Source organism: Leopardus geoffroyi, chromosome B3 (assembly GCF_018350155.1).
Source record: "Leopardus geoffroyi isolate Oge1 chromosome B3, O.geoffroyi_Oge1_pat1.0, whole genome shotgun sequence".
Taxonomy (NCBI): Eukaryota; Metazoa; Chordata; class Mammalia; order Carnivora; family Felidae; genus Leopardus; species Leopardus geoffroyi.
Window position 1 is genome coordinate 32,219,255 of NC_059337.1, and position 13,381 is coordinate 32,232,635.

A 13,381-nucleotide genomic window follows, 5' to 3' on the forward strand; every position below is an offset into this window, starting at 1 on the left:
GGTGGGTCCCCCCAAAACCTTGCAATGAAAATGATGAAGAGGTGGGCCTTGGGGAGACTTGTGTATGGGAGGGATGAAAGCTGGGAGGAGAATACTTCTGGCTCATTCCGGTAAGTAGTTCTTGGAAGGGAGGGGAGGGGTGGGGAGGGAGAAAGCAGAGGATAAAAGGGGGTCATCTACCACAGTCCTCCTTCACCAGGAGCTATTCCCCTAGACTGAGACTCTGACTTGTCTTCACTGACTTTCCAGAGCCTGGGACAATGTCTGCCGCACTGGTTTTTAAAACTCACTTGTTGGGGCACCTGGGAAGCTCAGTCGGTTAAGTGTCCGACTCTTGATTTTGGCTCAGGTCATGATCTCACAACGACATGAGTTTGAGCCCTGCATCAGGCTCTGCGCTGATAGCACAGAGCCTGCTTGGGATTCTGTAACCCTCTCTTTCTGTCCCTATCCTACTTGCTCTCTATCGCTCTCAAAATAAATAAAAATAAACTTTTTTTTTTTTTAACGTTTATTTATTTTTGAGACAGAGAGAGACAGAGCATGAATGGGGGAGGGGCAGAGAGAGAGGGCAGACACAGAATCGGAAGCAGGCTCCAGGCTCTGAGCCATCAGCCCAGAGCCCCACGCGGGGCTCAAACTCACGGAGCGTGAGATCGTGACCTGAGCCGAAGTCGGATACTTAACCGACTGAACCACCCAGGCGCCCCAAAGATAAACTTTTAATAAACTAACTTGTTGAATGAGGTGGAGTAGTATTAGATATGTTGAGGCAGATATTAGGTATGGATGGCAGAAAGAGAGAGAGAGAGAGGGAGAGAGAGAAAGGGACTGAGAGGGACAGACAGGCACAGACAGGGAGAGGGAGACAAGAACAAGGAGAGACAACAAAGTTGGGAGACCAGGACAGAGAGGGAGCAGGAGTCAAACTGCTGTGCCCTGCCACAGTGGTGAAAACAAAGCCATGCAGATCACCCTGGAGGGGCCAGAGTCACCCCAGAGAAGAAGCCTGGGGCCTGGGGACGACACCCAGGGGCCTCTCCTGTCTCCTCTCTGAAGGGAGCCCACAGAAGCCCAAGCGTGAGCTTGTGGCACCACCTGGTGGCGATTTGGGAGATTGCTGGTTTCTTTAATCCAGAAGCTGCTTTCAAGGGGAAAGGGATTTTAGGGGGCAGTGACGCAACCTGAGTGGAAAGCAAATGAAGAGGGGACCAGAGCCTGGGAAATGTACACCTCGCCTGACCACACACACACACACACCATGTGTACCAAAGGCCAGGGTCGGTTTGTTGGAGAGAGTGGGTAGGGAGTGGGGGGAGTGGTGTTGGAGTAGGAAGCCGGGAGGACTTGGCCAGGAGAAATTGGGGAGGTTGACTAGTGTGACCAGGAAACTGCAGATCATAGAGTTAAATCTGTAAAATGGGGCTAATTTTATCAAAGAACAATTTTAAGAACTTAAACATTTTAAGAACTTCCTAGGATGAAGTACTATCACTTTTCAAAGTTCCTCCCCAAATCAATTATTAAAACGCACAGAATTGCCACATTAAATATAACACATTTACTCTAAAATAATACGAAGTGAGGGGCGCCTGGGTGGCTCAGTCAGTTAAGCGTCTGACTTCGGCTCAGGTCATGATCTCGAGGTTTGTGGGTTTGAGCCCCGCATCGGGCTCTGTGCTAACAGCTCAGAGCCTGGAGCTTGTTCCGGATTCTGTGTCTCCTCCTCTCTCTGCCCGCCCCCCACCATGCTCATGCTCTGTCTCTCTTCCTCTCTCAGTAATAAATGTTAAAAAAAAAAATTAAAATAATACAAAGTGATTTTTGTAACTCTGCCTTGGAAATTATTTGGCTAAGAGTAATTCATTTACACTATAATTATCTGCGAATTCTCTGCACTCTTTGGGCATTCACTTGCATTCTTGAAGTGCTTGAAGAGTTTTAAAAAATCTAATCTACAAATTATTTCGAAACGTAATGAAATACTTATGAACACTACATTTAATAATTAAAGAAGTTGACAGAATTAATGACATAAATTAACAACTGATGACATTTTGTAGACGTTTCATTAAACATTTATTAATTTGGGCTATTGTATGTTTTGCATTTGGGAGCTGGGGCTTTTCTAGGGCTTTCAACTTTTATGCAGGTCTCCAAGCACGTGAGAAGGGCCATACATGCCTTGGGAGAGGGCCTGGGATATTCTAGAACAGCAAGGCAGTCAGGTGTGGCTGGCGTGGAGACTGGGGGAAAGTAGGAAGGGATGAGGCTAGAGGGGAAAATGGGGCCAGGTCACGTAGGGCCTTGTAGGCCATCGTGAGGACTCTGTGCAATGGGGACTCACCGGAGAATTCTAGCAGAGGAATGTGAGAGACCAAATCTACAAACTGACAATGGCCAGGCTACATATAAAAACAGAAGTCTGACCTGAAACCTGCAGAAACCACCCCCCTTTTCTATGATAACCAGGCCAGGAAGCCAGCCTGCCGTGAGTTGGGTTTTTGAGACGCCAGACCGCTATCTCTGGTGACAATCCAGGAAGCCAAACAATAGCTTCTGTAACAACTGGCCCCAAATGGTCAGAACTTGATGCATAACTGACAGGTCTCCTACTTCTTGTCCTTCCTTCCAACTTAGAGTCAACCAGAAAAAGCCAAGCATGCACTCCTAACCAATCACACAGGATGTCTGACTTCTGGTCAGCCCACCTGTAGCTTGCCTATGCCAACGGCCTTCACTGGGGGCACACCTGAGGCTTCCCCATTTTCCACCATCAAGCCTTCCCACTCCCCTGCCTGCCTTTGAATCTCTGCCAGAACATAAGTGACAGTGGCTGACTCCCTTCCAAAGCCGGCTTCCCATAAATAGCCTTTGCTTTTCTCCTTTGGTTGGTCTTCATTTATTTCCATAAATGACAGAAATTGCCTTCCATTTTAAAAGCTGCTCTTTTTGAGAACAGGCTGTATGTAAAAGCGGGAAGACCCATGAAGAGGCAGTTGCAATAATCCAGCCAAGAGATGATAGTGGTTTGGACCGACCTGGTAACAGGGCAAGTGACTGGAAGGGGGTGGATTCTGGCTATATGTTTTTTTAATTAATAATTAATTAATTAATTAATTAATTAATTTTGAGAGAGAGACAGCATGTGAGTGGGGAAGGAGCAGAGAGAGAGAGAGACAGACAGACAGACAGAATGCAAAGCAGGCTCCAGGCTCCAAGCTGTCAGCACAGAGCCTGATGCGGGGCTCGAACTCACGAACTGTGAGATCATGACCTGAGCCGAACTGGGACGCTCAACCCACTGAGCCACCCAGGTGCCCCTATATGTATTTTTTTTTTATTTTGAAGTAATTATAGATTCACAGGAGGTTGCAAAGGAATGCACAAAGAAGTCCTATGTACCTGTCCCCCCACCCCCCTCTCCATCTCCCATAACCCCAGCACAGTAGCAAAAACAACAAATTGACATTGGCATAGTGTAATTTACTCAGATTTCACTGGTTCTATGTGGACTCGCTTGTGTGCGTTTGCATGTAGCTCTATTTAATTTTTGTCACAATGTGAGCCTGGAGTAACCACCACAACAATCAAGATGTCCAACTGTACCATTGCCATGAGGTCCCTTGTGTCACCCGTTTTTAGCCACATCCCTCCCTTCCCATTCCTGACCTCCAGCAGCCACCGATATGCAGCCCTGTAATTATGTTACCCACAATTGTTACATACGTGGGATCATGCAGGATGTATTCTTTTGAGACCAGCTTTTTCATGCCATGTAATTCCCTGGAGATTCATCCATATTGCTGCATGTAACACTAGCTCATTCCCCTTTGTTGCCAACTAGTGTTCCCCGGCAGGGATGTACCAGGGTATGTTTAACAATTCACCTGGGTAGTTTCCAGGCTTGGACATTTGGGTAGTTTCCAGGTTTGCACTATTGCAAATGAAGCTGCTTGGGAACATTTGTGGACAAGTTCCTCCGTGAAAATAAGTCTTCGTGCCTCTAGGATAAATGCAATTGCCAGGCCGTCGGTAAGTGCATTTTTAGTTTTGAAAGGAACTGGTTATATTTTGAAGACAGAGCCACAGGATCAACCTGATGGGTTAGATGTGGGTGGGAGAGAAAAGACAGGAGTCAGGGAAGGTTTGAAAAAAACTTAGCGCAGTGCTGGGACGCGGTAAGGGCTCATGTCAACTAAATGGCAGTTACGCCAGAGACAGCAAACACAACGCACACTGTGGGGAAATGAGAAGTGAGATACTGGAGGTCATGGGCACCGGGGAGTCACTCAGAGGACACTCAGGGCATGGAAACCCCTTTGACTATCTGCATGTATTAAAAGCGAAAGAGAGGAGTTCGGCTTTCTCCCGGGATGCAGAAAGCCCCAAGAGAACGTCACTTCTAACAAGACAGAGCCAGATAATCTGCAAACTGAAAGTTTAAAAACCCACCAGAGAACTGAGGTCGTTGTGAGCGACCAAGAGAACTGAACTCCAAAGAGTGAAAATTGCCCCTTAAGGAACGACAGGACAGTTGGCCTCGGGAGCTCAGGTTGGGGGCGGGGGAGCGCCCCGCCTTTCCCAGGAAGCTGATGGAAGGCCGAGTGGGAGGAGCAGGAGAGGGGAGAGACACCGCCCCCCCACCCCCCACCCTCCGCACGTGCAGGAGGTGATTGGCTGGAGGGCAGTCCCTGCGACGTCTCCTGTTTCTCAAGGAGGTTGTCTCTAATAAACCACTTCCGGTGGGGCTGGTTGGGGGCGCAGCAGACTCTGATCCCAGGGCTGCTGGAGGAAAGGCAGAAACTAAGATCCTCTGTTTCTGGGGAGGATAAAAGTCCACGCCACCTCTTGCCTTTTGGGAGGTGCAGGAACCTCTCTTCTAAGTCCCACCGAGAGACACGAGGTGAGGGTCAGGAACACTGCCAGGACCAACCCTGAGGTCCAGGTGCACAGGTTCTGTGAGGCTGGCCGGGAGATCGGAGAAACAGTAACAGCAATCTACCACTGGGGGGGGGGGGTAGGGGAGCAAGAGCACGCGGAGGGACGACTCAGCCATTGGAGGCAGGCAGGGACCTCTGAAGGCTGAAGGTGGAACACCAACGGGGGGGGGGGGGGGGGGGCGGGGGAGCGGGGGGGCGGGGATCCCTCGCGAACCCTAAGCTGTGCCTCCAAGAAACCCGCTCTAAATATACAGACCTGGATATTAGGTTAAAAGCAAAAGAATGAAAAACAGACATGCCATGCAAACACCAATCCAAAGAAAGATCAAGTGCCTATACTAAGACAAAGCAGACCCCAGAACAGAGAATAATTCCAGGAATAAAACACATAATGATAAATGGGTCAAGTTCATCAAGAGGAAAACCAACCTCAGGGTGGAGAACAGACCCCCAGGATACATATAATTACAACTGAAAGAACTGAAAGCAGAAATGGACAGATCCACTTCTCTGAATACTTCAAAGAACGAGTGAGTAGACAGAAAATCAGTCTGGATGTGAATAACTCAAATAACACTGTTAACCAACTAAACCCGACTGACATTTATAGGACACTCCACCCAACAACAGTGGAATACACATTCTTTTCGAAGCACGTGGAACTGGACCAGCATTGATAATATTCTGAGCCATAAAACAAATCTCAACAAATTAAAAATAATGAAAATCATACAAGTATGTTCTCTCATCATAATAAAACTATAAATCAATAACTGAAAGATACCAGGAAAATACCCAGATATTTGGAAGTTAAACGATATATTTTTAAATAATTCATAATTCAAAGAAGAAACCATGAAAGTAATTGGAAATATTTTCATTAAATTAAAAAAAACCACACAACCTGGCAAAATTTGTGGGACAGAGTTTAAAGCACTGCTTAGAAGGAAATGATAGCATTACATGTTTATATTAGAAAATGTAGAAGAATATGTTGGTGACCTAGTTTAGATAGAGATTTCTTAGATAGAACAAACAGTACAATCCATTTTAAAAAAAAAGATTGTATTGGCTTTCACTAAAATTAAAAACTTCTGCTTTTCAAAAGGTACTAGGAAGAAAATGAAAATACAAACTCCAGATTGGGAGAAAATATTCGCAAAACACATAACTGATAAAGAACTTGTATCCAGAATAGATAAAGAAGTCTTCCAACTCAATAATAAGACAGGCCATTTAAAAATGGGCAAAGGATTTGAAGAGAGACTTCATCAAAGATGAGATATGATGGAAAATATGTACATGAACAGATGCTTACCATTATTAGCCATTAGGGTATGGAAAATTAAAAACATAATGAAATACCAAATACAACTACATACCTATTAGAATGGCTTAAAAAAAAAAGACAATACACAGTTCTGGCAATAGCCACTTTGTGGAGCAACAGTGACTTCGGAAAGCAGTTTGGCAGTTTCTTGTACGGTCAAACACGCATGTATCATATGACTCAGTAACCTCATTCCTAGATGTTTACCCAAGAAAACTGAAGATGCGTGTCCACTCAAAGATCTGTATGTGAATGATAACAGCAGTTTTCTTCATAATGGCCCCAAACTAGAAATGACCCAAATGTTCATCTTCTGGTAAATGAAAGAACAAACTGTAGTCCAGGGGATGGAATACTACTCAGCAGTAAAAAGGACCAAGCTGTTGATACATACGACAACATGGGTGAATTTCAAAAGCATTATGTTGGGGCACCTGGGTGGCTCAGTCGGATGAGCATCAGACTTCAGCTCAGGTCATAATCTCACGGTTGGTGAGTTCGAGCCCCGCGTGGGGCTCTGTGCTGACAGCTCAGAGCCTGGAGCCTGCTTTGGATTCTGTGTGTGTGTGTGTCTCTCTCTCTGTCCCTCCCTCGCTCGCACTCTGTCTCTGTCTCTCAAAAATAAATAAACATTAAAAAAAAAAGCATTATGTTATGTGAAAGAAGACATACAAAAGGCCATACACTATATAATTTCATTTATATAAGATTCTAGAAAAGGCAAAACCATAGGGGCAGAAAACGGATTAGTGGTTGCCAGGGGCTGGAGGTGGGGGTAGAAAATTGGCCACACGGAAGCATGAGAGAACTTTCAAGGTGATAGAAATATTTTACATCTTGATTGTGTGTGTGTGTGTGTGTGTGTTTTACAACTGCACATACTTGTCCAAACTTATCAAACAGTACACCTAAAGTGGGTGAATTTCACTGTATGTAAATTATTCCTTACTATATCTGCATTAATTTAAAAGTGAAAGAGACGATTGCTGTGAATCAGAAACAAGGTGGCCTTTGATGTCACATAGCCTGTAAACAGAGTCCTGCACCTTCTGGTGGCCTCCAGGTACAGTGACAGTTTGTTTTCTGGCTAAGAAGCTCCCAGACAGCTGGGACCCCAGACAGAGGCCAAGGCCCGCACCTCTTGTCCAGCGTGGGTGCACTGCCAGCTGGATCAAATCCCTTGGGCCCAGGATTTGGTTGCCCAAGTCACCGCAGGCACTGTCCCCAAGTTTTTGGGGGGTATGTATATTGATACCTCAAAGAGGGGATTCCATCAAGACTTGATTATTTAATCAGATGTTACCAAGCCCAGCAGGGAGAAGGCAGAGGACGTAACCTATTTAAAAGCAAACAAGCAAAGACCTAAGAGCTTCTCGAAAAGAAAAAGAAATGACAAATTATCAACCTCACAGGGTATTCCAGCTGACCACAAGTTTCTAGCAAGTAGCAGTAATTCAAGTGTAGCCTTTTTGTATTTCTGCGGGCTTTGCATCCTGTCTCTGCATCCTGCGAGGGGCAGTTAAGAGTGTAAGGGAATGTTGGGTACCTTTTGTTTGGACCCAGATATTAGGGTCCAGTTTAGCCCCAGCACAGAGCAGGGGTGTGGGAAAGCATGCCAAACACCCGCTGTTGGATAACTGTGGGCATCACTGACTGCATTAGAGAACACGATAATACGGGGTTCTGCTCGCTGGCCTTTTATCCAGGACTTTTGTATCCAGTGCCAAGAATAAAACTGGTCTGTGGTTATTCCTCATGAGGGTGGGCAGGGTGACACGGTTATCTTTGTCAGATTTCTGTGTCAGGATTATGTTAGCTTCATAAAATCAATTCAGAGGCATAAAATCTCTCTGTCGTTTCCCCCATATGCTCTGGAAAAGTCTAGCCTAGAAATGACCTCCTCCCCTAGTTTGAAATAACTCATTCTAAAACGCTCTACCGGTGGTGTCTTTTTTAGAGACGACAGCTTGTAAAATTTCTTCTGCGGTGACTGGCCTTTCACTCACCGAGCCAATTTTGGCAACTTGCAAATATATTCCTAGAATATTATTATTCAATGTTGAAACACTAATTAATAAGCGTGGAGTTGTATGTACTGTTCTCTTAAATTTCAAAAATAATCGCCATGGCTGCGTTAACATTCCCTTTCTAATCTCGTATTTTGTGTTGTTATTTTTCTTGACTGGACTAATTGATGGTTTGCCTATTTTATTTTCTTAAATGTATTTTGTTTTTATTTTTAGAGAGAGAGAGAGAGAGAGAGAAGATGCACATAAGCCAGGGAGAGGGACAGAGGGAGAGAGAGAGAATCTCAAGCAGGCTCCATGCTCAGTGCAGAACACAACGCAGGGCTCGATTCCACGACCCTGGGATTATGACCTGAGATGAAAATCAAGAGTCAGACGCTCAACCGACTGAGCCACCCAGGCGCCCCAATGACTTGTCTATTTTAATTAGCCCCTACCTTATAAGCATTCTATTTATTTATTTATTTATTTATTTATTTATTTATTTATTTATTTTAATGTTTATTTTTGAGAGAGACAGAGACAGAGCGTGAGCAGGGGAGGGGCAGAGAGAGAGGGAGACACAGAATCTGAAGCAGGTTCCAGGCTCCGAGCTGTCAGCACAGAGCCCAATGCCGGGCTGCCTTGGCTTTGAGCCGAAGTCGGACGCTTATAACCAACGGAGCCACCCAGGCACCCTCCTTTAAAAAAAATTTGTTTTTAATGCTTTTTATTTATTTTTGAGAGAGAGAGAGACAGAGAGCGTGAGTGGGGGGAGGGGCAGAGAGAGGGGGACAGAGGATCCGAAGCGGGCTCCGCACTGAGTGGTGAGCCTGATGCAGGGCTTGAACTCACAGACCATGAGATCATGACCTGAGCCCAAGTGGGACGCTCGACCGACTGAGCCACCCAGGTGCCACTTCCCATAAAGAGCCATCTAAGTGTGATTTATAGGACTTCTAAGAGGAATTTTGCTTTCCTTCTCCCAGCCACTTTTTAAACTGTTGTTTCCAGGAGTCATGATTCCAGAGAGTTGCAGAGGAAGGAGATGAAGGTTTGAACAGTGGTCTGGCTGTGCTTCAAAGCACAGGCATATGGCTTTGGGTCTGGTCCCAGATGTCTTTGAGGATCTGGTGGAAGCCACGCCCCCATCTCCAGAAATGTGCCTGCATCCGAATCCTGGCTCTCTTATTTACTAGCTGGGGGATAGTGGGACAAGTCACATGGCCTCTCCATGCCTCAGCTTCCCCATCTGCAGAATGGGAATAATAACAGTGCTGCCTTTATAGGGTCACTGTGAGGAGTAAAGACTAACATTTGTATAGCATTTAGAGCAGAGCCTGGCACATGGCTGTGTTCCAGACGTTAGCCATCATTATCATTTCAATTTTTTTATTAGTTTATTTGTTTAATGTTTATCTTAGAGAGACAGAGTGCAAAAGGGGGAAGGGCAGAGAGATTGGGGGACACAGAATCCAAAGCAGGCTCCAGGCTCGGAGCTGTCAGCACAGAGCCCGATGCGGGGCTCGAACTTACAGACGGAGAGACCATGACCTGAGTCAAGGTGGGACACTTAACCGACTGAGCCACTCAGGCGCCACCCCCCCTCCTGCCCTGTCTTTTTCTCCTCCCCTGCCCCACCCCCAGAAGGTGCTTGTGCTTCCCCAAGCCCTTGGCTTCGTGATCGAAGTGGCTTCGTGAACCCAGGCACACACCATGGGGGTGAGGGAAGGTTGCCCCAAAGAGGAAGAGGAGAAGAGGGAGGGATTAGGGAGGACACGGTGGAAGCAGGCAGAGGAAGGGGGAGGGAGACCTCCCCTCCCCCACCCCGTCCCCCACGACCGAAAGATGGGCCGTCCCTCTGTTAGTAGCAAGGACAGTGTCCTGCCTGGGCAGTGCCCTGGGGGGTGAGGTGGACCTCAAGGGACATGGCTGCGTGGGGCCCTTGCGCCCAGCCTTGCAGGAAGCAGGGATGCCCTCCCTGGGGAGTTGTCAGTGGGCAACTGTGTGCTGCCTCCCGCCGACTGGAGACCTCAGGGCCCCTCCCTGTTGTTCTGGGCCTTTTGAAACCCTTAAAGTAAACCGACTCAGGACATCGGATTTCCCACCTAGTAGCCAGCAGCTCAAAACTAAATTTCATTTTGAAGAATTAAAAAAATTGGGGCGCCTGGGTGGCGCAGTCGGTTAAGCGTCCGACTTCAGCCAGGTCACGATCTCGCGGTCAGTGAGTTCGAGCCCCGCGTCAGGCTCTGGGCTGATGGCTCAGCTGATGGCTCAGAGCCTGGAGCCTGTTTCCGATTCTGTGTCTCCCTCTCCCTCTGCCCCTCCCCCGTTCATACTCTGTCTCTCTCTGTCCCAAAAATAAATAAACGTTGAAAAAAAAATTAAAAAAATAGAAGTGATTTCACACAGCCAGGGAATGTGGAAACCCAAATGCATACCTACTTCCCTTGCCTTGAGTATTTTGAGTGTCACTGCTAAAGCCTTTTCAGGACCTTTTCATTCTCAGAAAGTTCTGCGACAGTTTCCAGGGTGGCGTGTGTCTTGTGCACCCTTGGGTCTCAGGTTCTGGCTGCTCTCCTCACCCATACCCCCAGGCCCCAGTGAGCTTCCTGGGGTGCGGGCGCCACCACTCATTCTCCCTGGCCAGCTGGTGCCAACCTTGCCCACGGGGACCATCTGCACGATTCAGTCTGGGGGATGCTGGGCGGCACTTTCCAGAAGTGCCTTGGTTGTTGTAGGTACCCGGATGCAGCCATAGGGAGGAGCAGCTAGGGAGGGCCCGGCCCTATCAGTGGCCACAGGGCTCAGAAGCTGTGGTTGGGCAGCCAGGGGGGTTTGGCCTCTTGTGGGCAAGAAGGGGAAGAGATACCTGGTGGGAGCTGGGAAATCGGGTCCCCCACCCCAGGCTGGAGGGGTAGGTGCTGTCAACCTCACTCAGTCTGGAATCCGCAGGGCCCCACAGGAACCTCTCTCAGGAGGCTGGCCTGAGGGGTGGCACCAGGCGTAAGATGTGGCCTGGGGCCACCGTGGGTGCTGCGGGATCGGGCTGAGAGACCTCCGATGCAGAGGGGTAGGGGCTGGGTCCCGGGCCCCATCTCTTCAGGGTCAAAGTTCAGAGGCTTTTTTTTTTTCGCGAAATCTGTAAATAGCCTCACAGCACCCCTCCCCCGCCCCTTGCTGAGCAGTCTATGAAAGTGCTCTCTCTTGAGTCAGTTCTACAGAGGAAAAGCTCCTCGCCTAAAAGAACCAGCTCTGCCGTTCACACTGTGCTTACCAGATGCTTCCATGAGACAGGTCTAAGTAGCTTCTCAAAAAAGGTGGGAATTTTGTGGAGCCGGGGGAGCCAGGACCGGTAATGTTTTCTCCCAGACCCTGCCCTAACGAAGAAGGTGCTGCTGTCCTGGGTAAGGAACAGGTGTGGAACTATGTTCCTCTGGGGAGGGAATGGAGAGAGGATGGAGGCTGTGACTAGTGAGCAGAGGGATCTGGGTCCAAGCTGCCCCATTAGCGGGATTTCATCGGAGGCCCCGTCCCTGGCCAGGGTCCACCCAGCCACACCTCCCCCTGCCCAGGGCCTACGGACTGCCAGCCTTTCTGAAGGTTCCAGATGCAACCTGGTTTGGCATCTGATGCCCCCGCTTCAGGCCTCTGTCTGTGGCGTCCCCCATGGCCAGTGATGCCCCAGGCCCTCCTCAGGCTGCAGTCTCTCCCTTGGCTGCCCTGCTCTGAGCCCAGCAGCAGTCCCCAGGCCTGTCCCCACACAGCCTGGGCTTTGCATGGGTCACCTCTCCTCTCCTCTCCCTCCCCTTCCTCACCCTCCCCTCTCTTCTCTTCTCCTGCCCAGTTCGCTGGCAGATGAGGATCAGCACTAGAGCCCTAGGAGCCCAGCCACTTAGGGCACAGATGGGGAGATGGGGGCCTACCGCAAGGGAAAGTTAGGGCCACAGGCAGGTCCCCTGCCACTTGCAAGGCGTCTGCTCTCTGTCCTTCCTGCTTTCCGGCCATGCCCATCCCAGATTGTTAGTACCTAACATTCTGTGGCCTCGACCTAAGAGGAGGCTGAAGGGAAGCCCACTGCGCCTCGAGATGTTTCTAACAGCGTCATCTGAGAGTCGTAAGCTTCTCTGCATGGGCGCTGAGCAAGCCCAGGGTGGGGGGTACTGGGCAGGTGTCCGGGACGCCCTTTGCAACCTAGGTGGCTTCCTGCATGTGAGTGCCTAGATGTGCTGGTGGAGACCCTCCGGCTTTGTGAACCCCCGGAGGGAAGTGGTGAGAGTCATGGCTCACCCACCAGGTCTCCCTTCTTCCCCCTTGGGAGGGGGTTGAGTGCCGAGCTCAGGTGGGGCACGCAAGCATTGCCAGGGACCAAGAGGGACCCTGTGTGGCATTGAGGACCTCACTGACCGGTCAAACCCCATAGCGTTTTCTTGGAATGTGAAGAATTCCAGGCAATCACCCTTTTCGGGCTCAGGTGGGGAAGGCAATCTTGCTCCTCTTGCTGTGATGCTCCTCAACCCTCTGGTCCCTGGAGAGCAGCAACCCCCCGGCCCCTGAGCACTGTGCATCCCAGGGGCCTTTCTTCAGCTGGAAGCACAGATATACCCCCCCCCCCCCCCGAACACACCTGGCATGCGGCCCTGGCCTGGGTTAGAGCATGGGTTCCGGCACTGGGTCTGGTTTGAACTCACCCGTGGCCTCAGACAGGCTTGCATTCTGGACTCCAGCCGTCTGACCTGGAAATTGGGGACTTTTGACTCTACCTTATAGGGTCCTTCTGTCTGGAATTGGGGACCTTGTCTGAGACCTCCCTTGCTCACTCCTGGGGACACCTAGAAAGGAGAGGGGTGGGGCTGGAATCAGACAGCATCCCTGAGGCATACGTGGGCAAGAAATACAGCAGAATGGGGTGACCCCTGGATGACAGGCTTCTCCAGCCCCTCACAGAGAGTGGCAGGGTCTCAGCACCCACCCTGTGCCAGGGGAGAGTTGAAGCCTCTCACGGCTCAGTCAGGGAAGGTAGGAGGGTACAGCCATGCTTCACCCCGTCCTGCTGACTGGGCTGGGGAGTGGTCCAAGGGCTCCAGTGGGCTGGGGCCAGG